Source organism: Ranitomeya imitator, chromosome 3, assembly GCF_032444005.1.
Source record: "Ranitomeya imitator isolate aRanImi1 chromosome 3, aRanImi1.pri, whole genome shotgun sequence".
In the NCBI taxonomy this organism is placed as follows: Eukaryota; Metazoa; Chordata; class Amphibia; order Anura; family Dendrobatidae; genus Ranitomeya; species Ranitomeya imitator.
The window spans coordinates 264,017,981-264,045,587 of NC_091284.1; the positions used below are offsets into that span (position 1 = coordinate 264,017,981).

Consider the following 27,607-nt stretch of genomic DNA (forward strand, 5'->3'; position numbering starts at 1 on the left):
AAGCCTGTCTGCGGTCCCTCCTTCCAATAGTCCTCCACTGACCACACCACTGCTGCCCGTGTACCCCTGGAAGCTATTTTAAAGTGCCTACAGCCTACTTTTGTTATGTTAGGCCTAGTAAGCCTGTCTGCGGTCCCTCCTTCCAATAGTCCTCCACTGACCACACCACTGCTGCCCGTGTACCCCTGGAAGCTATTTTAAAGTGCCTACAGCCTACTTTTGTTATGTTAGGCCTACTAAGCCTGTCTGCGGTCCCTCCTTCCAATAGTCCTCCACTGACCACACCACTGCTGCCCGTGTACCCCTGGAACCTATTTTAAAGTGCCTACAGCCTACTTTTGTTATGCTAGGCCTACTAAGCCTGTCTGCGGTCCCCCTTCCAATAGTCCTCCACTGACCAGACCACTGCTGCCCGTGTACCCCTGGAACCTATTTTAAAGTGCCTACAGCCTACTTTTGATATGTTAGGCCTACAAAGCCTGTCTACGGTCCCTCCTTCCAATAGTCCTCCACTGACCACACCACTGCTGCCCGTGTACCCCTGGAAGCTATTTTAAAGTGCCTACAGCCTACTTTTGTTATGTTAGGCCTAGTAAGCCTGTCTGCGGTCCCTCCTTCCAATAGTCCTCCACTGACCACACCACTGCTGCCCGTGTACCCCTGGAAGCTATTTTAAAGTGCCTACAGCCTACTTTTGTTATGTTAGGCCTACTAAGCCTGTCTGCGGTCCCTCCTTCCAATAGTCCTCCACTGACCACACCACTGCTGCCCGTGTACCCCTGGAACCTATTTTAAAGTGCCTACAGCCTACTTTTGTTATGCTAGGCCTACTAAGCCTGTCTGCGGTCCCCCTTCCAATAGTCCTCCACTGACCAGACCACTGCTGCCCGTATACCCCTGGAACCTATTTTAAAGTGCCTACAGCCTACTTTTGTTATGTTACGCCTACTAATCCTGTCTGCGGTCCCTCCTTCCAATAGTCCTCCACTGACCAGACCACTGCTGCCCGTGTACCCCTGGAACCTATTTTAAAGTGCCTACAGCCTACTTTTGTTATGTTAGGCCTACTAAGCCTGTCTGCGGTCCCTCCTTCCAATAGTCCTCCACTGACCAGACCAATGCTGTCCGTGTACCCCTGGAACCTATTTTAAATTGCATAGAGCATCCTTTTTTTAATTGTAGGCGTACTAAGTCTGTCTGCGGTCCATAATTGAAATTGTCCTCCACTGACCAGAGCAATGCTGCCTGTGTACCCCTGTAACCTTTTTTAAACTGAATTGAGCCAAATTTTTTGTTTAAGGCCTACTACCTGTGTCTGTCTGCGCCACTCAATACAGCTGTCCTCCTCTGAAAAAAGCTGAGCGTCAATAGTCTGGTTTTCAGCCTATAGGAATTTGAAAACTGCATTGGGGCTACTACTTCGGTAGGGCCTACTAACGGTGTCTGACGCTCCAAGGTGTTCTCCAGGTTGCCTCTCCATAGCTTCGATCTTCTAGCTCTCGTTAAGTAATTGTTGAAACAACACTGCATTAGGCCTACAAGTTGGGTCTGGGTTGTAGAGACGGTGTCTTCTGCTCCAAGGTGTTCTCCAGGTTGCCGCTCCATAGCTTCTATCTTCTAGCTCTCGTTAAGTAGTTGTTGAAACAACACTGCATTAGGCCTACAAGTTGGGTCTGGGTTGTAGAGACTGTGTCTTCCACTCTAAGGTGTTCTCCAGGTTGCTTTTCCTGAGCTTCTATCTTCAGGCTCTTGTTAAATAGTTGTTAAATGGAACAACTGCATTTGGCCTACTAGTTGGGTTGGGGCCTACTAACAGTGTCTGCCGCTCCTTGCTGTTCTCCTGGTTTCCTGTCCTGAAATTCCATTTTCAGGCTCTCGTTAAGTAGTTGTTAATGTTAGACTGCATTTGGCCTACTAGTTGGGTTGGTGCCTACTATCGGTGTCTGCCGCTCCTTGCTGTTCTCCTCCACTGAACAAAGCTGTGCCGCCTGTTTACTACTGTTGCCAATTTTGAACTGCATTTAGACTACTTACTGATTTGGGCCTACTCTCTGTGTCAGCCTCTCATTACAGTTGTCCTCCACTGCAATGCCCCTTGGTTAGTCCTGTTACCAATTTTGAACTGCATTTAGCCCACTTTATTCTTTGGGCCTATATCTGTGTTGCCTCCTCATCCTGCCAATTGCCCTGCCAGTGATAGATGAGTCTGCTGGTACATTGACCCATAACGCAACATTCCCCGTGCACGCTACACAGCAAGATTGTGACCCTGCTGAAAGTCAGGTTCCTCTTCCCGCATACCATACCACCTTACACGGGGACAAAGAGGAAGGTGCAGATGAAAGTGCAGGTTCCTTCATCAGGTGGGAGGCGCCCCCGGCGACGTCACTGGCACAGGGCCCCTCATAGTACGCAAAAGTGTCGCTGCCGGTGGGAGGCGCCCCCGGCGTGCAAACACACCGCCGTACTTTGAGGGGCCCTGTGCCAGTGCCAACGAGTGGGCCCCCCCTGCTTGCTCAGGATCACAGCACTTGCAAAGTTGAAATACTTACCTCTCCCTGCTCCACTGCCGTGATGTGGTCCAGATTTCCTGGGCCCACTAAATACTTGAACCAGCCCTACCCCCCACAACTTTAGCTAAATGACCCCCAATTTCCAATGCCTTACTATTATTATAAGGTAAATTAAGATTGACAAGCTTCAGTAACAAGAATGGATGTTTTTGCCATTAAAATGGGCACTGTACATGTTTTCCTGGCCTCCACTCACTGCCGACTATGCTCCCCCATTGACTTGCATTGGGTTTCGTGTTTCGGTCGATCCCCGACTTTTAGCGATAATCGGCCGATTCCACTCGACTCGACTGTTGAGATAGTCGGGTTTCGCGAAACCCGACTCGACCCTAAAAAACTAAAAGTCACTCAACCCTATAGATAATGTTTAACCCCTTCATGACCCAGCCTATTTTGACCTTAAAGACCTTGCCGTTTTTTGCAATTCTGACCAGTGTCCCTTTATGAGGTAATAACTCAGGAACGCTTCAACGGATCCTAGCGGTTCTGAGATTGTTTTTTCGTGACATATTGGGCTTCATGTTAGTGGTAAATTTAGGTGAATAAATTATGCGTTTATTTGTGATAAAAACGGAAATTTGGCGAAAATTTCGCAATTTTCACATTTTGAATTTTTATTCTGTTAAACCAGAGAGTTATGTGACACAAAATAGTTAATAAATAACATTTCCCACATGTATACTTTACATCAGCACAATTTTGGAAACAAAATTTTTTTTTGCTAGGAAGTTATAAGGGTTAAAATTTGACCAGCGATTTCTAATTTTTACAACGAAATTTACAAAACCATTTTTTTTAGGGACCACCTCACATTTGAAGTCAGTTTGAGGGGTCTATATGGCTGAAAATACCCAAAAGTGACACCATTCTAAAAACTGCACCCCTCAAGGTACTCAAAACCACATTCAAGAAGTTTATTAACCCTTCAGGTGCTTCACAGCAGCAGAAGCAACATGGAAGGAAAAAATGAACATTTAACTTTTTAGTCACAAAAATTCTTTTAGCAACAATTTTTTCATTTTCACATGGGCAACAGGATAAAATGGATCCTAAAATGTGTTGGGCAATTTCTCCTGAGTACACCAATACCTCACATGTGGGGGTAAACCACTGTTTGGGCACATGGTAAGGCTCGGAAGGGAAGGAGCGCCATTTGACTTTTTGAATGAAAAATTATCTCCATCGTTAGCGGACACCATGTCGCGTTTGGAGAGCCCCTGTGTGCCTAAACATTGGCGCTCCCCCACAAGTGACCCCATTTTGGAAACTAGACCCCCCAAGGAACTTATCTACATGCCTAGTGAGCACTTTAAACCCCCAGGTGCTTCACAGAAGTTTATAACGCAGAGCCATGAAAATAAAAAATAATTTTTCTTTCCTCAAAAATGATTTTTTAGCCTGGAATTTCCTATTTTGCCAAGGGTAATAGGAGAAATTGGACCCCAAATGTTGTTGTCCAGTTTGTCCTGAGTAGGCTGATACCCCATATGTGGGGGTAAACCACTGTTTGGGCGCACGGCAGGGCTCGGAAGGGAAGGCACGCCATTTGGCTTTTTAAATGGAAAATTAGCTCCAATCATTAGCGGACACCATGTCACGTTTGGAGAGCCCCTGTGTGCCTAAACATTGGAGATCCCCCAGAAATGACCCCATTTTGGAAACTAGACCCCCGAAGGAACTAATCTAGATGTGTGGTGAGGACTTTGAACACCCAAGTGCTTCACAGAAGTTTATAACGCAGAGCCATGAAAAAAAATTATTTTCTCAAAAATGATCTTTTAGCCTGCAATTTTTTATTTTCCCAAGGGTAACAGGAGAAATTTGACCCCAAAAGTTGTTGTCCAGTTTCTCCTGAGTACACTGATACCCCATATGTGGGGGTAAACCACTGTTTGGGCACATGCCGGGGCTCGGAAGTGAAGTAGTGACATTTTTGAAATGCAGACTTTGATGGAATGCTCTGTGGGCGTCACGTTGCGTTTGCAGAGCCCCTGATGTGGCTAAACAGTAGAAACCCCCCATAAGTGACCCCATTTTGGAAACTAGACCCATTAAGGAACTTATCTAGATGTGTGGTGAGCACTTTGAACCCCCAAGTGCTTCACAGAAGTTTATAATGCAGAGCCGTGAAAATAATAAATACGTTTTCTTTCCTCAAAAATAATTATTTAGCCCAAAATTTTTTAATTTTCCCAAGGGTAACAGGAGAAATTTGACCCCAAAAGTTGTTGTCCAGTTTCTCCTGAGTACGGTGATACCCCATATGTGGGGGTAAACTACTGTTTGGGCACATGCCGGGGCTCGGAATTTAAGTAGTGACGTTTTGAAATGCAGACTTTGATGGAATGCTCTGCGGGCGTCACGTTGCGTTTGCAGAGCCCCTGATGTGGCTAAACAGTAGAAACCCCCCACAAGTGACCCCATTTTGGAAACTAGACCCCGAAAGGAACTTATCTAGATGTGTGGTGAGCACTTTGAACCCCCAAGTGCTTCATAGAAGTTTATAATGCAGAGCCGTGAAAATAATAAATACGTTTTCTTTCCTCAAAAATAATTATTTAGCCCAGAATTTTTTATTTTCCCAAGGGTTACAGGAGAAATTGGACCCCAAAAGTTGTTGTCCAGTTTCTCCTGAGTACGCTGATACCCCATGTGTGGAGGTAAACCACTGTTTGGGCACACGTCGGGGCTCAGAAGGGAAGTAGTGACTTTTGAAATGCAGACTTTGATGGAATGGTCTGCGGGCGTCACGTTGCGTTTGCAGAGCCCCTGGTGTGCCTAAACAGTAGAAACCTCCCACAAGTGACCCCATTTTAGAAACTAGACCCCCCAAGGAACTTATCTAGATATGTGGTGAGCACTTTGAACCCCCAAGTGCTTCACAGAAGTTTGTAACGCAGAGCCGTGAAAATAAAAAATCATTTTTCTTTCCTCAAAAATGATGTTTTAGCAAGCATTTTTTTATTTTCACAAGGGTAACAGGAGAAATTGAACCCCAGTAATTGTTGCGCAGCTTATCCTGAGTATGCTGGTACCCCTTATGTGGGGGTAAACCACTGTTTGGGCACACGTCGGGGCTCGGAATTGAGGGAGCACCATTTGACTTTTTGAATACGAGATTGGCTGGAATCAATGGTGGAGCCATGTTGCGTTTGGAGACCCCTGATGTGCCTAAACAGTGGTAACCCCTCAATTCTACCTCCAACACTAACCCCAACACACCCCTAACCCTAATCCCAACTGTAGCCATAACCCTAATCACAACCCTAACCACAACCCTAATTCCAACCCTAACCCTAAGGCTATGTGCCCACGTTGCGGATTCGTGTGAGATTTTTCAGCATCATTTTTGAAAAATCCGCGGGTAAAAGGCACTGCGTTTTACCTGCAGATTTTCCGCGGATTTCCAGTGTTTTTTGTGCGGATTTCACCTGCGGATTCCTATTGAGGAACAGGTGTAAAACGCTGCGGAATCCGCACTAAGAATAGACATGCTGCGGAAAATACAACGTAGCGTTTCCGCACGGTATTTTCTGCACCATGGGCACAGCGGATTTGGTTTTCCATAGGTTTACATGGTACTGTAAACCTGATGGAACACTGCTGCGAATCCGCAGCGGCCAATCCGCTGCGGATCCGCAGCCAAATCCGCACCGTGTGCACATAGCCTAATTCTAAAGGTATGTGCACACGCTGCGGAAAACGCTGCAGATCCGCAGCAGTTTCCCATGAGTTTACAGTTCAATGTAAACCTATGGGAAACAAAAATCGCCGTACACATGCTGCGGAAAAACTGCACGGAAACGCAGCGGTTTACATTCCGCAGCATGTCACTTCTTTGTGCGGATTCCGCAGCGGTTTTACAACTGCTCAAATAGAAAATCGCAGTTGTAAAACCGCAGCGAAATGCGCAGAAAAAACGTGGTAAATCCGCCATAAATCCGCAGCGGTTTAGCACTGCGGATTTATGAAATCCGCAGCGGAAAAATCCGCAGAGGACCAGAATACGTGTGCACATACCGAAACCCTAACCCTAGCCCTAATCTAACATTAGTGGAAAAAAAAAATTCTTTATTTTTTTATTGTCCCTACCTATGGGGGTGACAAAGGGGGGGGGGGGTCATTTATTATTTTGTTTATTTTGATCACTGTGATAGATTATATCTCAGTGATCAAAATGCACTTTGCAACGAATCTGCCGGCCGGCAGATTCGGCGGGCGCACTGCGCATGCGTTCGCCATTTTGGAAGATGGCGGCGCCCAGGGAGAAGACGGACGGACCCCGGCAGGATCGGTAAGTATGATGGGGTGGGGGGGGGATCGGAGCATGGGGGGGTGGATCACATTAGTGTTTCCAGCCATGGCCGATGATATTGCAGCATCGGCCATGGCTGGATTGTAATATTTCACCAGTTATAATAGGTGAAATATTACAAATCGCTCTGATTGGCAGTTTCACTTTCAACAGCCAATCAGAGCGATCGTAGCTACGGGGGGGGGTGAAGCCACGCCCCCTGGGCTAAACTACCACTCCCCCTGTCCCTGCAGATCGGGTGAAATGGGAGTTAACCCTTTGCCCCGATCTGCAGGGACACGATCTTTCCATGACACATAGGCGTCATGGGTTGGATTGGCACCGACTTTCATGACGCCTACGTGGCGTCATGGGTCGGGAAGGGGTTAAACTCTCAGGTGTCATTTGATGGGGCATACAGAGATGCCAGTGTCCCTTAATGAGAGAAACATAAAGCCATGCTATTGCCATAAACAAAAGACTCCCAACATGCAGAGTGGAGTGGTATAAAGATGCGGGGTATTACCTTACCGTCAGCCTAGTGTGAGTGCCTCGGCTGTTATGGACCTGGTGGTTAAGAGCACCCGGAACGACCTGATGGTTAAACTCACACAGGACAAGCTCTGGGAAGTGGGAACTCTGCTGACCGCAACCCCTAATCCTATCACACAACTAGAAATAGCCGTGGAGCGTACCTAACATGACCTAGACGCCTCTTCACAGCCTAAGAGCTAACTAGCCCTAAAGATAGAAAATAAAGCCTACCTTGCCTCAGAGAAATTCCCCAAAGGAAAAGGCAGCCCCCCACATATATTGACTGTGAGTTAAGGTGAAAGTCACAAACACAGAGATGAAACAGGTTTCAGCAAAGGGAGACCAGACTTACTAAACAGACTGAGGATAGAAAAGGTATCTTTGCGGTCAGCACAAAAAACTACAAAAAACCACGCAGAGTGTGCAAAAAGACCTCCGCACCGACTCACGGTGCGGAGGTGCCACTCTGCATCCCAGAGCTTCCAGCTAGCAATACAAAATCATGATAGCCAACTGGACAAGGAAACAATGAACAAATAACTAGCAGGGACTTAGCTTCTGCTGAAGTAGACAGGTCACCAGAAAGATCCAAGAGCGAACTGAACCAGTACAAGAACATTGACAGCTGGCATGGAGTAATGATCTGAGTGGAGTTAAATAGAACAGCCAGCCAAAGAATAAACTACGTCACCTGTGGAAGGAACCTCAGAAGCAGCAGCTCCATTCACAGCCACCAGAGGGAGTCCATGGACAGAACTCGCCGAAGTACCATTCATGACCACAGGAGGGAGTTCGATAACAGAATTCACAACACTCGGCGTCCCTCTGCCCCGACGCACGTTTCGCGTTAGCTTGTTCTGGAGGCGTGTCAGGGCAGGGGGTAAGCCGGTTGAAATACAATAAACCTTGCCGTTCATTGGGCTGCCTAAATGCGCGACCGCTATTCAGCTGTGCGGGAGCGGTACGGTGTTTTCCGGCGCAGTGTTGTGTAGGAAGTTCCTGTCCAGCTCCATGACAATAATCACCGCCTCCTGTACGGAGTCCGGAAGTGCCGTACAGGGACTTCCTGTATGAGCGCCGTACGGAACAGTGGCATCCCAGGGAATAATGGAGAGTCGGATCGCTGTCACGGGGTCGTGAGTGCCGAGTTGTCCGTAAGTCCGACTTCACCACCCCGTACCCGTAATGTCCGCCACCCGGCCCTTCCTCCGGTCTGCAATCCGACCATGCGCACACCCCGGGATGGAAAAAGGGGAGCTAAATGCATGTATAAGTACAAAATGCGCATAATCTAATAAAGTGCCATGTGCAATCACTATCTATGTACATTTGTTGACCCAACTCGTGTATATATGATAAAAGCCGATGTAGAGGCCCTATATTCAAGTATCAGACACACAGATGGCCTACAGGCAGTGGGTAAATATCTGGCTCAGAGTAATATTGAGAGGGAGCCGTCAGAATTTATTTTGAAACTATTGAAATTCATCCTGACACACAATGCCTTTATGTTTGCGGGGAGGGTCTACTTACAATTGCAGGGTACTGCGATGGGGGCTTCTTGTGCCCCCTCGTATGACAACTTATTCATGGGTGCCTGGGAGTGGTCCATTTTTCAGGAAAATGAGGTTGAGGGCATGGAGCAAATCCATAATTGGATTCGCTTCATCGATGACATTCTGTTCATCTGGGAAGGTCTGGTAGATGAACTTAAGGCTCTGATGGTTAGATTAAATCAAAATGACAGAAACATCAAGCTTACATACAAATTTGGACGCAAAATTGATTTCTTGGACCTGCTCATCTCAGCATCACCAGATGGGCATCTATCCACCACAGTATTTCGTAAGCCCACAGCAACCAATTTATTGTTGCATGCATCATCACTACATCCCAAATCAACAACTAACAGCATACCGATTGGCCAATACCTTCGAATTAAAAGAATCTGCTCTGAGGATGAACAATTTGAAGTGCAAGCAAAATCATTAAGAAGCAGATTCCAAGACAGAGGATACAACCGACGAGTTATACAAAAGGGATACTGGAGGGCAAAAAATACTCCGAGGCAACAACTTCTGTATAAGAACCAATCAATATCAGCGAATACAGAACAGGACAATCAGGTAAGATTTATTACCAACTATAGCAGTGAATGGCATGATCTACGTGAAGTAATACAAAAACATTGGAAGATCCTATTCACGGATCCTATCCTTAAGAAAATCTTACTTGCACGACCCTCTCTAGTAGCCAAAAGAGCTCCTAGTTTACGGGACATGCTGGTACACAGCACATATGATCCCAAGAGAACAGCTAGGAATAACAAAGCTACAATCAGAAAGGAATTCTTTCCGTGTGGTCATAAGGTCAACTATTCCTTTGAAGAGTATGAATATCAAAGAAACTACTACGGAACAGTGGGATTCGTGCGAGAAGACTTCAAGATAAAGATATAGTTTATATTTTACAACATATGGCCCAGAGGGGGCTAATTATAACAATATTATTGCAATATGTGTTTATGTCATTGCACTGTGGTGGGATATTTTGTAAAGATTATTGCTTTTTTAGCATTATATTATACATCTAGGTTTATATATCTTTTGCTGTCAGCCTGTGTATATATACACTGACATATCATTTTTTTACATGTGTATAAATAGGCTTTAAAAGTACGGTAGAATGACAGATCACATAGGGACACATAGTGCTATATAACTACCTATACATCACTACACCAGGTTGCTAACCATAAATTTGCACTTGATATCCAATACAGAGGCACCTTCATTCATGTACTCCATTATTTCTTATGGGATGCCTATTATGGTCATATATTTCAACTAACACTAAAAATAATAATCCTAGTCATTATTTGGCAGGGATGGTTTTATTATTATTATCATTACTTTTATCATATATACACGAGTTGGGTCACCAAATGTACATAGATAGTGATTGCACATGGCACTTTATTAGATTATGCGCATTTTGCACTTATACATGCATTTAGCTCCCCTTTTTCCATCCCGGGGTGTGCATGGTCGGATTGCAGACCGGAGGAGAGAACGGCTAGCGGACATTAGGGGTACGGGGTGGTGAAGTTGGACTTACGGACGACTCGGCACTCACGACCCCGTGACCGCGATCCGACTCTCCATTGTATGCTGGTTCTGTGAATCTGGGCATGCGCCATTATTCCCTGGGATGCCACTGTTCCGTACGGCGCTCATACAGGACTCCGTACAGGAGGCGGTGATTATTTTCATGGAGCCGGACAGGAACTTCCTACACAACACTGCACCGGAAAACACTGTACCGCTCCCGCACAGCTGAATAGCGGTCGCGCATTTAGGCGGCCCAATGAACGGCAGGGTTTATTGTATTTAAACCGGCTTACCCCCTGCCCTGACACGCCTCCAGAACAAGCTAAAGCGAAACGCGCGTCGGGGCAGAGGGACGCCGATGCACTCACACTAGGCTGACAGTAAGGTAATACCCCGCATCTTTATACCATTCCATATACACCGTGCATGTTGGGAGTCTTTTGTTTATGGCAATAGCATGGCTTTATGTTTCTCTCATTAAGGGACACTGGCATCTCTGTATGCCCCATCAAATGGACACCTGAGAGTTTAAACATTATACTTATTGTACTTCCATGCATGCAGGCTTTTCTAATCATGGTCTAGCTGGTTATATGTGTTCTAATGTCTAGCCTAGTCTTTTGTGTTTACCTATGGCAATATAGTCCCTCTTTCTGAGGATTTGCACCTTTCTTACATGTAGTAACTCATATTTTTATATGTTTTTTACTTACTATGTTCAATAAAATTGATAGCTTTACCATAGTACCATAGTGGAGATCAAATTATTTCTTAGATCACACTTATTGTGAAGGATATCGTTGCTTTTGATGTCAAACATGACGATACACGCCGACCTGACGACCAAATAAAGTTCTGGACTTCTAGCTCCGACCAGCGATGGCACAGCGGGATCCAGATCGCTGCTGCGTGTCAAACACAACGAGATCGCTATCCAGGACGCTGCAACGTCACGGATTGTTGTCATTCTCGTTGTAAAGTTGCTGAGTGTGACGGTACATTTAGGCTTCTTTCACACTTCCGTCGGCAGTGTCCTGTCCTAATGCGTCGGGAAGACGTGCCTACGAATATCACTAAAATAGTGATACAACGGAGGCAACGCATACAGTGTTATGACGGATGCGTTGGCTGAGCTTTTCTGGTGTAGATATGGGACTTGGTATTCCAGGGAGAGAGAGAGCGTGTTTGACGGTCAGCGACGGATCCTGCATTCATAGGCTTCCATTATAGCCAACGATGGAGGACGTGGTATTCGAGAGAGACTTTTTCCCGGACTTGAAAACCCTTCCGAGAATGCTCAGAGGGAAAAAACGTGATACGTTGCTGGATTCTTGTGTGCGACGGTCGCCGGTGACAAGAGTGTGGCTGCCAGCTACTAGTCTCACAACACAAGTGGAGAGCCATACTGATGGGTTTTGTGTGGTAAGTCCATTTGTGACGGCCAACTAGCCGTGTTCACAGGAGCGCATTTCACTGCCTCAATGCCAAGGCTGACCACAGGTCCCCTCACCCAGACTGAAGCTAAGACACATGACACGTCAGACCAGGCATTGTGGTCCATATACAGAACGTAAAAACGCTTGTGTGAACACGGCTTTAGCCATAAACTGCAAGACGCCTCAGAGAATCCCTTGTGCAGCCAAGTCTTTCATATTTGGAACGCTGCCACCTTACACCACACATGGAGGAAACACTTATCCTGCCATTTATACAGTCTATGCCCAGTCAGTGTCTGCCCGTGTCTCCGGAGAATTTTCCCTCCTCCTCACCTTGTGCACGGCGCGGCGGTACAGCAATCCCATGCAGTAGCCGTTTCCGCCGCTAGGGCGCCGCCGCCTGACAAGCAGTTTCTTCTGTGGAGGACATAGACTGCTACAGCCAGGATTTCCCTGACTCCATGGTCCTGGAAGTGTGAGGTAAGCGCGCGTCCACACGGGGCTGCATTACAAGCGGCTTCCCTCGGAGCTGAGGCAGCTGCTGCTGACGGCCGCTCGTCCTTGCCAAGATCCGGTGGGTACATCCGCTTGTCTGTTTACATGGGGATCTCAGGGAGCTGCATGAGGAGATTGAGCGGGGCTCGCACGGCGTCCGTGACGCTGACATCAATGGCCGGTGCAGCTGCTTCTAACAGAGGCCTCTGCCCCCGCCGCCTCTTGGCTCTTTCTTCCCGGCCTGCTTGTTCTCCAGGCCGGCGTGCTGTGCAGGCGAGCGCCAAGTCTCCCGGCGGCTGCAGCTTCTCCTCACTCCAGTCTTTCTGGAAACTTGTCTGTTGTAGCTGCATCGCCTTACCAGAAGGCTCCAAAACGGGAGGAAGAAGTCATTCCAGCCGAAGACTGGGGGGTTAGTGGCCGAAGACTGGGGAATTAGTGGCCGAGGACTGGGGAATTAGTGGCCGAGGACTGGGGGGTTAGTGGCCGAGGACTGGGGGGGTTAGTGGCCGAGGACTGGGGAATTAGTGGCCGAGGCCTGGGGGGTTAGTGGCCGAGGACTGGGGGGGGGGGGGTTAGTGGCCGAGGACTGGGGGGGGGGTTAGTGGCCGAGGACTGGGGCTGTTAGTGGCCGAGGACTGGGGCTGTTAGTGGCCGAGGACTGGGGGGGATTAGTGGCCAAGGACGGGGGGGTTAGTGGCCGAGGACTGGGGGACTAGTGGGCAAGGACGGGGAGGGGGGGTTAGTGTCCGAAGACTGGCAGGGGGGTTAGTGGGCTGAGGTCTCTCCTGGTGGCCAATGTCTGGGGGTTACTGGCCGAGGGCTTGGGGGGGAGAGGGGGTTGGTGGCCGAGGTCTGTGGGGGGGGGGGGGGGTACTGGTTGAGGACTGGAGTTACATCTGGGGTTAGTGAAGGAAAGAGGGAAGCTGGAGATTTTCTGCAGGAAAGTGCCTCCTGTGTCCGAAGTGTATCCAGTTGTGTGCTGCCCACATTGTGCCAGGAAGGGGCTTTATAAAATATTGTCTATATTGTGCTATAATTGGCTTTACTAGGTGACTTGTTTTGCAAGCCCATGTAATACCAGCCAGGGACGTGGTAACTATAGGCCCTAAGCCCATACTGTTTATACTGTATGATGAAATATTAGGAACACCGACGCCATTGCCATATAATAATCATCCCAGGGGGAGTTCTGCTGTAATGTGCCATCTCTGATGAGTAGAGTCTTCTGCTTATAAAGTGTACTGTCCCGGACCATCTAATATCAGTTTTTCTGCGTTAATGCGCTGACTGTACACTCTCAAAGGAATTGAAAATAACACATTGTTTTAACTTAGTTTTCATATTAAATACGGTTTTAAGAAATCTTGGTGATTTTCCGTCAATATTTATTTTAACTACCTTTTTCTTGCCCGGCATGGAAAGTTATGAAGATTTGCAAATAACTTTATTAGTGGATTTGTATTTCTTCCTATTTGCCTTTCTCCATCTGCAGTGACATGAGAGCATACTATTTTGGAGTACAGATGACAGTGAAAAGGTCAGCAATGGTCTCCTCTGAGTATTGTGCTTAGGACTGTATTTTTCTGTTGTGTGTTATCTGTATACAGAGCACACAGGTGACAAGTGATAAAAAATCATCCCACTCTCCTGGATGAACCATCTGATCTTTGTGTGAACTTGCCCTTATCAGAATAATCTGCAGCAAGCTATTGCTTTTGTTAGTGAGACTCTGGTGCTGAGCTGACCCTTTCACTGCCAGTATCTGTAGTCCAAATAAATATGCTGATATATCAATATGGCTGAAGGCAGGTAATAGTAGGGGTTTGGAAGACACTTGCATGCATTTTTTTATAGAAATTAGGACAAATCCCCTAATATGAATTGCAAAGTTTAATCATTTTCCATGCTGGACAAAAATGTATATATATAAAAAAAGTTTAGCTACTCTTGAAGGGAACCTGTCAGCAGGATTGTGCACAGTAACCTACAGACAGTGTCAGGTTGTCGCCGTTGTACCGAATGAAATGATCAGCAAAAGGAGATTTAGGCTGTGTGCACACTTTCCGGGTTTTCCCGATAAAAACACTATAAAACCGCAAAAAAACCCGCATACAATAAGCATCCCATCATTTAGAATGAATTCCGCATGTTTTGTGCACATGATGCGTTTTTTTCCGCGAAAAAAAAAACGCATCGCGGTAAAAACCGCAGCATGTTCATTAATTTTGCGTTTTTTTTTGCAGATTTCCCACTACAAAATGCATTGGGAAGTGTCCGGAAAAAACCGGGGCAAAACCGCATGCAGATTTCTTGCAGATTTCTTGCAGAAAATGTCCGTTTTTTCTCAGGAATTTTCTGCGAGAAATCCTGAACGTGTGCACATAGCCTTAGTGCTCAGTATCAATGCGATTATCCTGCAGTGCAGGTGCCACGGCGGGCACCTACCTGCAGAAGCATTTTTGTCTCTTCAGTATGTGATGGTACTCATTATGCTAACGAGCGGGCAGGTCCCTGAGGGATCAATGACCCGTCAGCAGTCTGCATTATGAATATATAATCAGAGCAACACTTACACCAAAACCGCCTTAGGGCACGAGAATCTCATTAACAGAAAAATAAAGATTAAGAAACAACAACACGATGGATTTCATCAACCAAGGTATCATTTTATTCAGTATAACGGCGCCAACCTGAAACTGTAGGTTACTTTGCACAATCCTGCTGACAGGTTCCCTTTAAGAAAAGTCATGAAAACTTCCAAATGTCATTCACTGAGCCCGTAACAAACTGATGCTTTTAGTTTTGTGGAACTTATTTATCAGCATAGGTAGTATAACTATGGTAGGTAACCCCTATATTTAGTCAGGATCCCTCACTCATAAGGGTCACAGCTTACCTCCTCCCTATCCCTACAAAATGACCTCTGCACAGATCTCAGAGCATGCTTTCCTATACAATGAGTCGCATCACAACTATTGCTTTCTGTTGTCAGTGTGACTGTTGTAAAGCAAACCTTTAACCCCTTAATGACCGCCGATATGCCTTTTAGTGGTGGCAGTTAAGGGTACTTATGCCACAGTGCTACCTTTTTAATGTCGCTGAGGAATAAGGGTATAGCGCCCCCCAGAGTCGGAATTTCACCGGGGTCTCAGCTACCGGGGGTATCTGAGACCCCAGAGAACATGATTCGGATCGGTTTTTATCGACCCCGGTGTTGCGATTGCCGTTATTAACAGTATAGCAGAGACCGCAAAAAAAAAAAAAAAGATCTTCCATTTAATTTCTCTCTCTGATGTGCCTCTGTTGTCCCTGCAACCACCCGTGAAGTCCCCTGGGCCGCCGGCATCTTCTTCCTGGAGAAAATGGCGGGCGCATGCACCGTGCGCCTGCCGAGATCTGCCGGCTGGCACCAATAGGAAATTTTACCTATTGGTTCATTTTGATAACTGTGATAGGTTCTATCATAGTGATGAAAATTAAAAAAAAATAGTTAATCAAACTCCCCTTTATTTTTTATTTTTCTATTATGGTTAGGATTGGGCTAAAATGGGTTGGGCTAAAGTGGGGGTTACGGTTGGGGTTAGGGGTGGGTTGGAGTTAGACCGCCATCACACTTGCGAGTTTTACGGACGTAAGAGCGCAGAAAATACGTCCGTAAAACTCGCAAAACAAACGGCACAGTTATTCTCTATGCCCCTGCTCCTATCTGCCGTATTTTACTGATCAGTATTATACGGCTTTGTACGGCCGTAGAAAATCGCAGCATGCTGCGTTTGTCACCGTATTGCGCAAAAAAAACGCCAATGAAAGTCTATGGAAGCCCCAAAAATACGGATTACACACGGACCAGCAGTGTGACTTGCGAGAAATACACAGCGGTGTTAGAGAGAAAAGCCGGCAATTCAGTGCGGTGTACAGTAAAATCACACTGACAGCTTACAATAGAATAGGTATATATATATATATATATATGTATATGTCAGTAGACACATATATGTATATATATTCTTCCTTCATACAGCGCCAGATAGCTTTCAAGCCGGTAATTCAATTACCGGCTTTTGCTATCTCCTTCCTAAACCCGACATGATATGAGACATGGTTACATACAGTAAACCATCTCATATCACCTTTTTTTTGCATATTCCACACTACTAATGTTAGTAGTGTGTATATGCAAAATGTGGCCATTCTATCTACTAAATTAAAGGGTTAAATGGCGGAAAAAATTGGCGTGGGCTCCCGCGCAATTTTCTCCGCCAGAGTAGTAAAGCCAGTGACTGAGGGCAGATATTAATAGCCTGGAGAGGGTCCACGGTTATTGGCCCCCCCCCTGGCTAAAAACATCTGCCCCCAGCCACCCCAGAAAAGGCACATCTGGAAGATGCGCCTATTCTGGCACTTGGCCACTCTCTTCCAATTCCCGTGTAGCGGTGGGATATGGGGTAATGAAGGGTTAATGCCACCTTGCTATTGTAAGGTGAGATTAAGCCAAATTAATAATGGAGAGGCGTCAATTATGACGCCTATCCATTATTAATCCAATAGTAGTAAAGGGTTAAAAAAAACACATTATTAAAAATTATTTTAATAACAAATTTCCGTTTATTCATAAATAAGCGCAAGCTACATCGAAGAAATGTTACCACTAACATGAAGTACAATATGTCACGAAAAAACATTCTCAAAATCAGTGGGATCCGTTAAAGCGTTCCAGAGTTATAACCTCATAAAGTGACAGTGGTCAGAATTGTAAAAATTGGCTTGGTCATTAAGTACCGAATTGGATATCACTAAGGGGTTAAATGCTAACAGCTGCTTAGGCAATATGACCGCCTCCATAATCATGTACAGTCAGAAAGCGTAATAACAAAAAAGAATCAGAAAATAAAAGCATACTAAAAAACAATAGCTTTCTTGGTCATAAACATTAACATGTACTGTACATTATTTTTTAGTCTTAAAGCAGCTAATGTAAAGGCAATTCACACTCTGGATCACATTACGCTCTGTGTGAGACAGAAATCTCCTTTATGTTCACATGTCGTTTTTGCAATGTTTTTTTAATGCACATTTTCAGCTGCATTTTAGGCTGTGTTCACACGTTCCGTTTTTTTCGTGTTTTTTTCGCGGTTTTTCCCGATAAAAACGCTATAAACCGCAAAAAAACGCATACAATAAGCATCCCATCATTTAGAATGAATTCCGCATGTTTTGTGCACATGATGCGTTTTTTTCCGCAAAAAAAACGCATCAGGCACAAAATCCGGACATGCTCTATCTTTTTGCGTTTTTTTTGCGGATTTCACACTCCAAAATGCATTGGGAGGTGTCCGGAAAAAACCGCGGCAAAATCGCACGCGGTTTTCTTGCGGATTTCATGCAGAAAATGTCCGGAATTGTCAGGAATTTTCTGCATGAATTCCTGAACGTGTGCACATAGCCTAACAGTACCAGCAAAGTCTATGAGATTTCAGAAATCTCATGCACACAGCTTTTTTTTTTCTTCCTGAGGCTATGTGCACACATTGCGGATTAGGCTTAGGAATTTCTGGTGCGGATTCTGCCTCTCCTGGCAGAAAAAGCAGCTGCGGATTTGTCGCGTTTTTTGTGCAGATCTGCAGCGTTTTCTGTGCGTTTTTGATGCGGATTTTTTGCGGATTTACTGCGTTTCTTACCCCTGTGGATTTCTATAATGGAATGGGTACAAAAACGCTGCAGATCCGCAAAAAAGAAGTGACATGCTACTTCTTTTAATCCACAGCGTTTCCGCACTGGATTTTCCGCAACGTGTGCACAGCTTTTTTTTTTTTCTCATTGATTTACATTGTACTGTAAATCAATTGCGGATCTGCAGCGTTTCTGCACCGCAAAAAACGCTGCTGATCCACAGAGAATCCGCAATGTGTGAACATACCCTGACTGTTTTGTCAAAGTGCTTGGTTTTTACAAAATGCAGCTTGTCACTTCTTTCAGCTTTTTTTTCCAGTATTTTTCACCCTTTGAAAGCAATGGGTAGAGCACAAAACGCTGCAAAAAACACAGGTATCAGGTTTTGCCAAAACCTGATGAAGTGGAATCAGATTTTTTTTTTATGCACTAAACTTTTTATCAGCATGCACAAAAAACAAATGTACCCTGACAAACACAGTAAAAATCAAGCAATACCTGCTTCTTGTAAGCAGCTTAAACTTGGAATAAAAAATAAGCCGCAAAAAACGCAATGTGTAAACATAGCCTAACAATGTAAGGGTATGTTCACACGTTCCTGATTTCCATCCTTTTTTTTTTTCAGGACTGTTTTTTAAAAAACTGCAGCTCTTGGCAGAAAACGCAGGTCCTTTTTTTGGTCCTTTTTTGGTCCTTTTTTGATGCGTTTTTTGATGCGTTTTTTGATGCAGTTTTCTAGCCAGAGTCTGTGTGTTTTCTAGGAATTTTTTTAGGGTTAAAATGGCTGAAAATACCCTACCCCTAACCCTAACCCTACCCCTAACCCTAACCCTAACCCTACCCCTAACCCTACCCCTAACCCTACCCCTAACCCTACCCCTATTCTAACCTTAGTGAAAAAAAAAAAAAAAATTTCTTTATTTTTTTATTGTCCCTACCTATGGGGGTGACAAAGGGGGGGGGGGTCATTTACTATTTTTTTTTATTTTGATCACTGAGATAGGTTATATCTCAGTGATCAAAATGCACTTTGTAACGAATCTGCCTGCCGGCAGATTCGGCGGGCGCACTGCGCATGCGCCCGCCATTTTGCAAGATGGCGGCGCCCAGGGAGAAGACGGCCGGACGGACACCGGGAGGCCGGGTAAGTATAAGGGGGGGAGATTAGGGCACGGGGGGGGCATCGGAGCACGGGGGGGTGACATCGGAGCACGGGGGAGGGGCATCGGAGCATGGGGGGTGTGGGATCGGGGCAGCCACACTCCACCCACGCACTTCCGCCCGCTTCCCCGCACTTCCTGCTGCAGCGGTTCTGCACCACGAACCGCAATAAAACCCGCAGATCTATTTTTGATCTGCGGGTTTTACTGCGGGTTTGACCTCACAATGGAGGTCTATGGGTGCAGAACCGCTGCTGTTTTACAAAAAGAAGTGACATGGTACTTCTTTTTTACCGCAGCTAATCAGTGCGGTTTTTTTTTTTCAATTCAGGACCATGTGCACAGTGGGTCCTGTTTTCCATAGGGTACAGTGTACTGTTCCCTGCATGGAAAACAGCCGCGGAACCACAGCGGCAAAACCGCTGCGTTTCCGCGGTAAAAAACGCACTGTTTGAACATGGCCTAAGGGTATGTGCACACGATGCAGATTTGGTGCAGAATTTTCTGCATAAAATCTGCACTAATTCTGCATCTCCTGGCAGAATCCGCAGGTGCGTTTTTGATGCGTTTTTTGTGCGTTTTTTATGTGTTTTTTATGCGTTTTTTTACCAATGGATTTCTATTATGGAGGGTGCCGAAACGCTGCAGAACTGCACAAAAGAAGTGACATGCACTTCTTTGAAATCTGCAGCGTTTCTGCGCATATTTTTCTGCACCATGTGCACAGCTTTTTTTTTTTCACATTGATTTACATTGTACTGTAAATCACAGTGCAGTTCTGCAGCGTTTCTGCTGCAGAAAAATCTGCTGCAGTTCTGCACTAAATCTGCATCGTGTGCACATACCCCAAGTCTATCAAGACTTGTTCTGTCGCTCCATAGGTTTACATTGTAAAAACCATTTCCGGGTCACACAGTGCGTAATGTGATCCAAAGAGTCTTCATTACCTTCATGTGTTTTTTTTTTTTAAATGATTTAAATATATGTTAAAAAAACGGCGCGGGGTCCCCTCTGTTTTTGACAACTAGCCAAGCTAAAGCCGACAGTTGGGGGCTGGTATTATCAGGCTGGCAAGGGGCCATGAATATTGCACTCCCTAGCCTAAAATAGCCGCCCACAGCTGCCCAGAAAAGGCACATCTATTAGATGCGCCAATTCTGGCTCATTGCCTGGCTCTTTCCACTTGCCCTATGATGGCAAATGGGGTTCATATTTGTGGGGTTGATGTCATCTTTGTATTGTCCGGTGACATCAAGCCCACAGCTTAGTAGAGAGGTGTCTATAAGACACCTATCCATTACTAATCCTATAGTTGCAAATAAACACACAGCCAGAATAAAGTCCTTTATTTGAAATAAAAAAAAAACACTTTGACTTTTTTTATTTAAAAACAGCAAACACCGTTATACTTGCCTAACGTCCATTCCACTGAAGCCATTATCTCCTGTAAAAAAACAAACAAAAACCATATCCCTCACCTGTCTTGACATTCTGTCCCGCGCCGTAATCCATGCCAGTGATAAACAGTTTTCAACCTAGACGGTGGCAGGCTGGAAATCACTGGTAAATGAACTACTGTGAGCACGGCGTCTGTGACCAGCGGTGACCTCATCAACGTTATCTCAGGTCACTGAGGCTGCGTTCCCAGCCGGGCCCCTGAACTGCGGTTACCTCAATGAACTCAGTGCTACACCGTGAGACTTTTTCTCTTCGCCACGACAGCACCCACTTGAGAGAGGGGATCCGCTCCTAGGAACAGGAAACCCTATGGAGAGATAAAAGGGGTGGTCCCCCTCGCTCCCACAGTTGGTTTCCTGTTCCTATGGGAAACACATGGAGAGAGGAGGATGCCCAGCCTGGATGCCGCTTGCGCAGTTTACCTTGGGGACGGCAATGGCTCCAGAGCTGGAAGCAGCATCAGGGTCCTAATTCAGCTTACCCCCTCTGCTTGCAGGTACCGTGAGGCCAGGTCCGGGGAGTTGCCTGGCTCAGGAAGATCCATCCGGATGGCCTGCGGGGAACAAAGCGCTGAGGAAGAAGATCCTGTGGCACCATCTTCGGTGGCGCACAGGCAGCGTGGAGCCCCAGTATATTTTCCCCCGGAAGTGATGCCAGAACTTCCGGGGTGATGCAGGAGGATGGACAGCGCCTGCACTGACACCGGTGGGTGCGCAAGTGCATACAGCATGGCCGCGACCCGGAAGTAACGATCACTTCCGGGTGCCGCAGGAAGAAGATGGCGGCCCCCATTAACAAAAGGACACCGACGCTGATACTCCGGCGCCATCATGGCATCTCCCCAGGACCCTGTGATGTCTTCACTTGAAGTCACCGCTATTACACCAGGCAGCCATACAAGCAGCGGACGCTCCAAAAGCAGATCCTCTACAAAGAGCACCAAGGATAAAAGATCGGACCAATCTATTCCTCAATCTGTGCCTCCGTCTCCTCCTCATTAGCCGGTACCTTGACAGCAGCTTCACTGGGCTGAGTGTGTATCTACCCTATTAAGCTGATTATTGTTCCCTATTCCTCTATATACACTAGGCGAAAAGAACTGGAAAAACGAAACACAAGCAATGTGCTTTATGTTCCCAACGTCTCCTGGATAGTTATATAAAAAAATTGTGTCACTCATTCATCGAATCCACCTTACGTGAAGAATCTTCAGTAAGTTTGGCAGATATCAGGAAAATGATTAGAGAGGAATTATGGGCCTTGCGAGGTTCTGACAGTATTCCTGAGTGTAAGAATTATGTCTTCAAAGGGAGATTTGTAGTTAAAATTCTGCGCTGCCACTAAGATGAATTTCAGGAGAGTATAGTTGATTCACAGTGGTTTTATTCAACGCGTTTCAGGGGTCTCATGCCCCCTTCATCAGGAGGGGTGTGGTATTTCCTGATGAAGGGGGCATGAGACCACTGAAACGCTTTGAATAAAAACCACTGTGAATTAACTATACTCTCCTGAAATTCATCTTAGCGGCAGCGCAGAATTTTAACTGTAAATCTCCCTTTGAAGACATTATTTTCTCTGCTCGGTGAAGACCTGTGGATCTGCAGCAGCCGCTATCTATATACTCTAATCTTATCCTAACCAGGTGAGCAAATTTGGTGTATATTCTCCTCTGTGAACGTGGATAAGACCCTATTGCGCTCTGTCTCCCCATTGTTTTGCATGAGTGTAAAGGTACCGTCACACTAAGCGACGCTGCAGCGATACCGACAACGATGTCGATCGCTGCAGCGTCGCTGTTTGGTCGCTGGAGAGCTGTCACACAGACAGCTCTCCAGCGACCAATGATGCCGGTAACCAGGGTAAACATCGGGTTACTAAGCGCAGGGCCGCACTTAGTAACCCGATGTTTACCCTGGTTACCATCGTTAAAGTAAAAAAAACAAACACTACATACTTACCTACCACTGTCTGTCCCCGGCACTCTGCTCCTCTGCTCTGGCTGTGAGCACAGCTGGCGGAAAGCAGAGCGGTGACGTCACCGCTGTGCTTTCCGGCTGCCCGGCGCTCACAGCCAGAGCAGAGAAGCAGAGCGGTAGGTAAGTATGTAGTGTTTGTTTTTTTTACTTTAACGATGGTAACCAGGGTAAACATCGGGTTACTAAGCCCGGCGCTGCGCTTAGTAACCCGATGTTTACCCTGGTTACCAGCGAAGACATCGCTGAATCGGCGTCACACACGCCGATTCAGCGATGTCAGCGGGACGTCCAGCGACGAAACAAAGTGCTGGACTTTCTGCCCCGACCAGCGATATCACAGCAGGGGCCTGATCGCTGCTGCCTGTCACACTGGACGATATCGCTAGCCAGGACGCTGCAACGTCACGGATCGCTAGCGATATCGTCCAGTGTGACGGTACCTTAACCCCTTTCTGACATGGGACGTACTGTCCCGTCGAGGTGGGGTGGGCCCCCATGACCACGGACGGGATAGTACGTCCAGCGCGATCGGCGGCGCTCACGGGGGGAGCGCCGCCAATCGCGGCCGGGTGTCAGCTGCCTATCGCAGCTGACATCCGGCACTATGTGCCAGGAGCGGTCACGGACCGCCCCCGACACATTAACCCCTGGCACACCAAAGATGATCGCGATGTGCCGGCGGTGCAGGGAAGCATCGCGCAGGGAGGGGGCTCCCTGCGGGCTTCCCTGAGCCCCCCGCAGAAACGCGATGTGATCGCGTTGCTGCGAGGGTCTCCTCACCTCCCTCCCTGCTCTAGCCCCGGATCCAAGATGGCCGCGGATCCGGGTCCTGCAGGGAGGGAGGTGGCTTCACAGAAGCCTGCTCAGAGCAGGCACTGTGAAGCAGCCTGCACTGCTATCAGATCGGTGATCTGACAGAGTGCTGTGCACACTGTCAGATCACCGATCTGTGATGTCCCCCCCTGGGACAAAGTAAAAAAGTAAAAAAAATTTTTTTCAAATGTGTAAAAAAAAAAATAAAAAAAAAAATTCCAAAATAATGAAAAAAAAAAAAATATTATTCCCATAAATACATTTCTTTATCTAAATAAAAAAAACAAAACAATAAAAGTACATATATTTAGTATCGCCGCGTCCATAACGGCCCGACCTATAAAACTGGCCCACTAGTTAACCCCTTCAGTAAACACCGTAAGAAAAAAAAAAAAAAACGAGGCAAAAAACAACGCTTTATTATCATACCGCCGAACAAAAAGTGGAATAACACGCGATCAAAAAGACAGATATAAATAACCATGGTACCGCTGAAAACGTCATCTTGTCCCGCAAAAAATGAGCCGCCATACAGCATCATCAGCAAAAAAATAAAAAAGTTATAGTCCTGAGAATAAAGCGATGCAAAAATAATTATTTTTTCTATAAAATAGTTTTTATCGTATAAAAGCGCCAAAACATAAAAAAAGATATAAATGAGGTGTCGCTGTAATCGTACTGACCCGAAGAATAAAACTGATTTATCAATTTTACCAAACGCGGAACGGTATAAACGCCTCCCCAAAAGAAATTCATGAATAGCTGGTTTTTGGTCATTCTGCCTCACAAAAATCGGAATAAAAAGCGATCAAAAAATGTCACGTGCCCGAAAATGTTACCAATAAAAACGTCAACTCTTCCCGCAAAAAACAAGACCTCACATGACTCTGTGGACCAAAATTTGAAAAAATTATAGCTCTCAAAATGTGGTAACGCAAAAAATATTTTTTGCAATAAAAAGCGTCTTTCAGTGTGTGACGGCTGCCATTCATAAAAATCCGCTAAAAAACCCGCTCTAAAAGTAAATCAAACCCCCCTTCATCACCCCCTTAGTTAGGGAAAAATTAAAAAAATGTATTTATTTCCATTTTCCCGTTAGGGTTAGGGCTAGGGTTAGGGCTACAGTTTGGGTTGGGGCTAAAGTTAGGGTTAGGGTTTAGATTACATTTACAGTTGGGAATAGGGTTGGGATTAGGGTTAGGGGTGTGTCAGGGTTAGAGGTGTGGTTAGGGTTACTGTTGGGATTAGGGTTAGGGGTGTGTTTGGATTAGGGTTTCAGTTATGATTGGGGGGTTTCCACTGTTTAGGCACATCAGGGGCTCTCCAAACGCGACATGGCGTCCGATCTCAATTCCAGGCAATTCTGCGTTGAAAAAGTAAAACAGTGCTTCTTCCCTTCCGAGCTCTCCCGTGTGCCCAAACAGGGGTTTACCCCAACATATGGGGTATCAGCGTTCTCAGGACAAACAGGACAACAACTTTTGGGGTCCAATTTCTCCTGTTACCCTTGGGAAAATACAAAACTGGGGGCTAAAAAATAATTTTTGTGGGAAAAAAAAGGATTTTTTTATTTTCACGGCTCTGCGTTATAAACTGTAGTGAAACACTTGGGGGTTCAAAGTTCTCACAACACATCTAGATTAATTCCCTGGGGGGTCTAGTTTCCAATATGGGGTCACTTGTGGGGGGTTTCTACTGTTTAGGTACATTAGGGGTTCTGCAAACGCAATGTGACGCCTGCAGACCATTCCATCTAAGTCTGCATTCCAAATGGCGCTCCTTCCCTTCCGAGCTCTGCCATGCGCTCAAACGGTGGTTCCCCCCAACATACGGGGTATCAGCGTACTCAGGACAAATTGGACAACAACTTTTGGGGTCCAATTTCTCCTCTTACCCTCGGGAAAATACAAAACTGGGGGCTAAAAAATAATTTTGGGGGGAAAGATTTTTTTTTTTTAATTTTCACGGCTCTGCGTTACAAACTGTAGTGAAACACTTGGGGGTTCAAAGCTATCACAACACATCTAGATGAGTTCCTTAGGGAGTCTAGTTTCCAAAATGGTGTCACTTGTGGGAGGTTTCTACTGTTTAGGTACATTAGGGGCTCTGCAAATGCAATGTGACACCTGCAGACCATTCCATCTAAGTCCTCATTCCAAATGGAGCTCCTTCCCTTCCGAGCCCTCCCATGCGCCCAAACAGTGGTTCCCCCCCACATATGGGGTATCAGCGCACTCAGGACAAATTGGACAACAAATTGTGTGGTCCAATTTCTCCTGTTACCCTCGGGAAAATACAAAACTGGGGGCTAAAAAAATAATTTTTGTGGGAAAAAAATTTTGTTTTATTTTTACGGCTCTGCATTATAAACTTCTGTGAAGCGCTTGGTGGGTCAAAGTGCTCACCACACCTCTAGATAAGTTCCTTAGGGGGTCTACTTTCCAAAATGGTGTCACTTGTGGGGGGTTTCAATGTTTAGGCACATCAGTGGCTCTTCAAACGCAACATGGCGTCCCATCTCAATTCCTGTCAATTTTGCATTGAAAAGTCAATCGGCGCTCCTTCCCTTCCGAGCTCTCCCATCCGCCCAAACAGTGGTTTACCCCCACATATGGGCTATCAGCGTACTCAGGACAAATTGTACAACAACTTTTGGGGTCCAATTTCTTCTCTTACCCTTGGGAAAATAAAAAATTGGTGGCGAAAAGATAATTTTTGTGAAAAAATATGATTTTTTATTTTTACGGTTCTACATTATAAACTTCTGTGAAGCACTTGGTGGGTCAAAGTGCTCACCACACCTCTAGATAAGTTCCTTAGGGGGGCTACATTCCAAAATGGTGTCACTTGTGGGGGGTTTCAATGTTTAGGCACATCAGGGGCTCTCCAAACGAAACATGGCGTCCCATCTCAATTCCAGTCAATTTTGCATTGAAAAGTCAAATGGCGCTCCTTCGCTTCCGAGCTCTGCCATGCGCCCAAACAGTGGTTTACCCCCACATGTGGGGTATTGGCGTACTCAGGACAAATTGTACAACAATGTTTGGGGTCCATTTTCTCCTGTTACCCTTGGTAAAATAAAACAAATTGGAGCTGAATTAAATTTTTTGTGAAAAAAAAGTTAAATGTTCATTTTTATTTAAACATTCAAAAAATTCCTGTGAAGCACCAGAAGGGTTAATAAACTTCTTGAATATGGTTTTGAGCACCTTGAGGGGTGTAGTTTTTAGAATGGTGTCACACTTGGGTATTTTCTATCATATAGACCCCTCAAAATGACTTCAAATGAGATGTGGTCCCTAAAAATAAATGGTGTTGTAGAAATGAGAAATTGCTGGTCAACTTTTAACCCTTATAACTCCCTAACAAAAAAAAAATTTGGTTCCAAAATTGTGCTGATGTAAAGTAGACATGTGGGAAATGTTACTTATTAAGTATTTTGTGTAACATATCTCTGTGATTTAATTGCATAAAAATTCAAAGTTGGAAAATTGCGAAATTTTCATAGTTTTCGCCAAATTTCCGTTTTTTTTTTTTACAAATAAACGCAGGTACTATCAAAGAATTTTTACCATTGTCATGAAGTACAATATGTCACGAGAAAACAATGTCAGAATCACTGGGATCCGTTCCAGAGTTATAACCTCATAAAGGGACAGTGGTCAGAATTGTAAAAATTGGCCCGGTCAATAACGTGCAAACCACTCTTGGGGGTAAAGGGGTTAAGAATAGAAAGAAATACAATTTGCCCAGTTCTGAACAGTCTTCTGATTTTGAGGATAGAGATTCGGACGTTTCCCAAGAAATAGTTTCCTCAGATGGTGAACAGGATACATGCTTTCCCACTGATAGCAATGATAATTTAGTTAAATCGGTATGTAACACCATGGGCATTGAAGGCACTAAAGACCCTAATACATCACAGGACATAATGTTTGCTGGCCTATCAGAATGAAAAAGACCTTCTTTTCCAGTAATACCAGCAATAAAAAATTTAGTAAAAAAGAATTGGAAAGCCAGGGGCAAAGAGGGTTACCATCTTCGTCAAAAAGATGCTATCCCTTTAATGATGAAGACTTTTCCACATG

The 27,607-nt window shown here is 45.6% G+C and overlaps 1 protein-coding gene across 8 annotated transcripts in view; it reads left to right on the forward strand.

Moving 5' to 3' along the window:
* The first annotated feature begins 12,281 nt into the window (after positions 1-12,281).
* The window catches only part of CUEDC1 (CUE domain containing 1), a 227,995-nt gene continuing 212,669 nt past the window's right edge, over positions 12,282-27,607 (forward strand). For 4 of the 8 annotated variants that reach the window (XM_069756431.1, XM_069756432.1, XM_069756434.1 and 1 more), the window contains exon 1: positions 12,330-12,427. The gene's annotated coding sequence lies outside the window, so the exon portion shown is untranslated. Of the gene's footprint in view, positions 12,522-27,607 lie in introns of all 8 variants that reach the window. The other 4 variants (XM_069756433.1, XM_069756435.1, XM_069756438.1 and 1 more) reach the window with 3 other exon arrangements.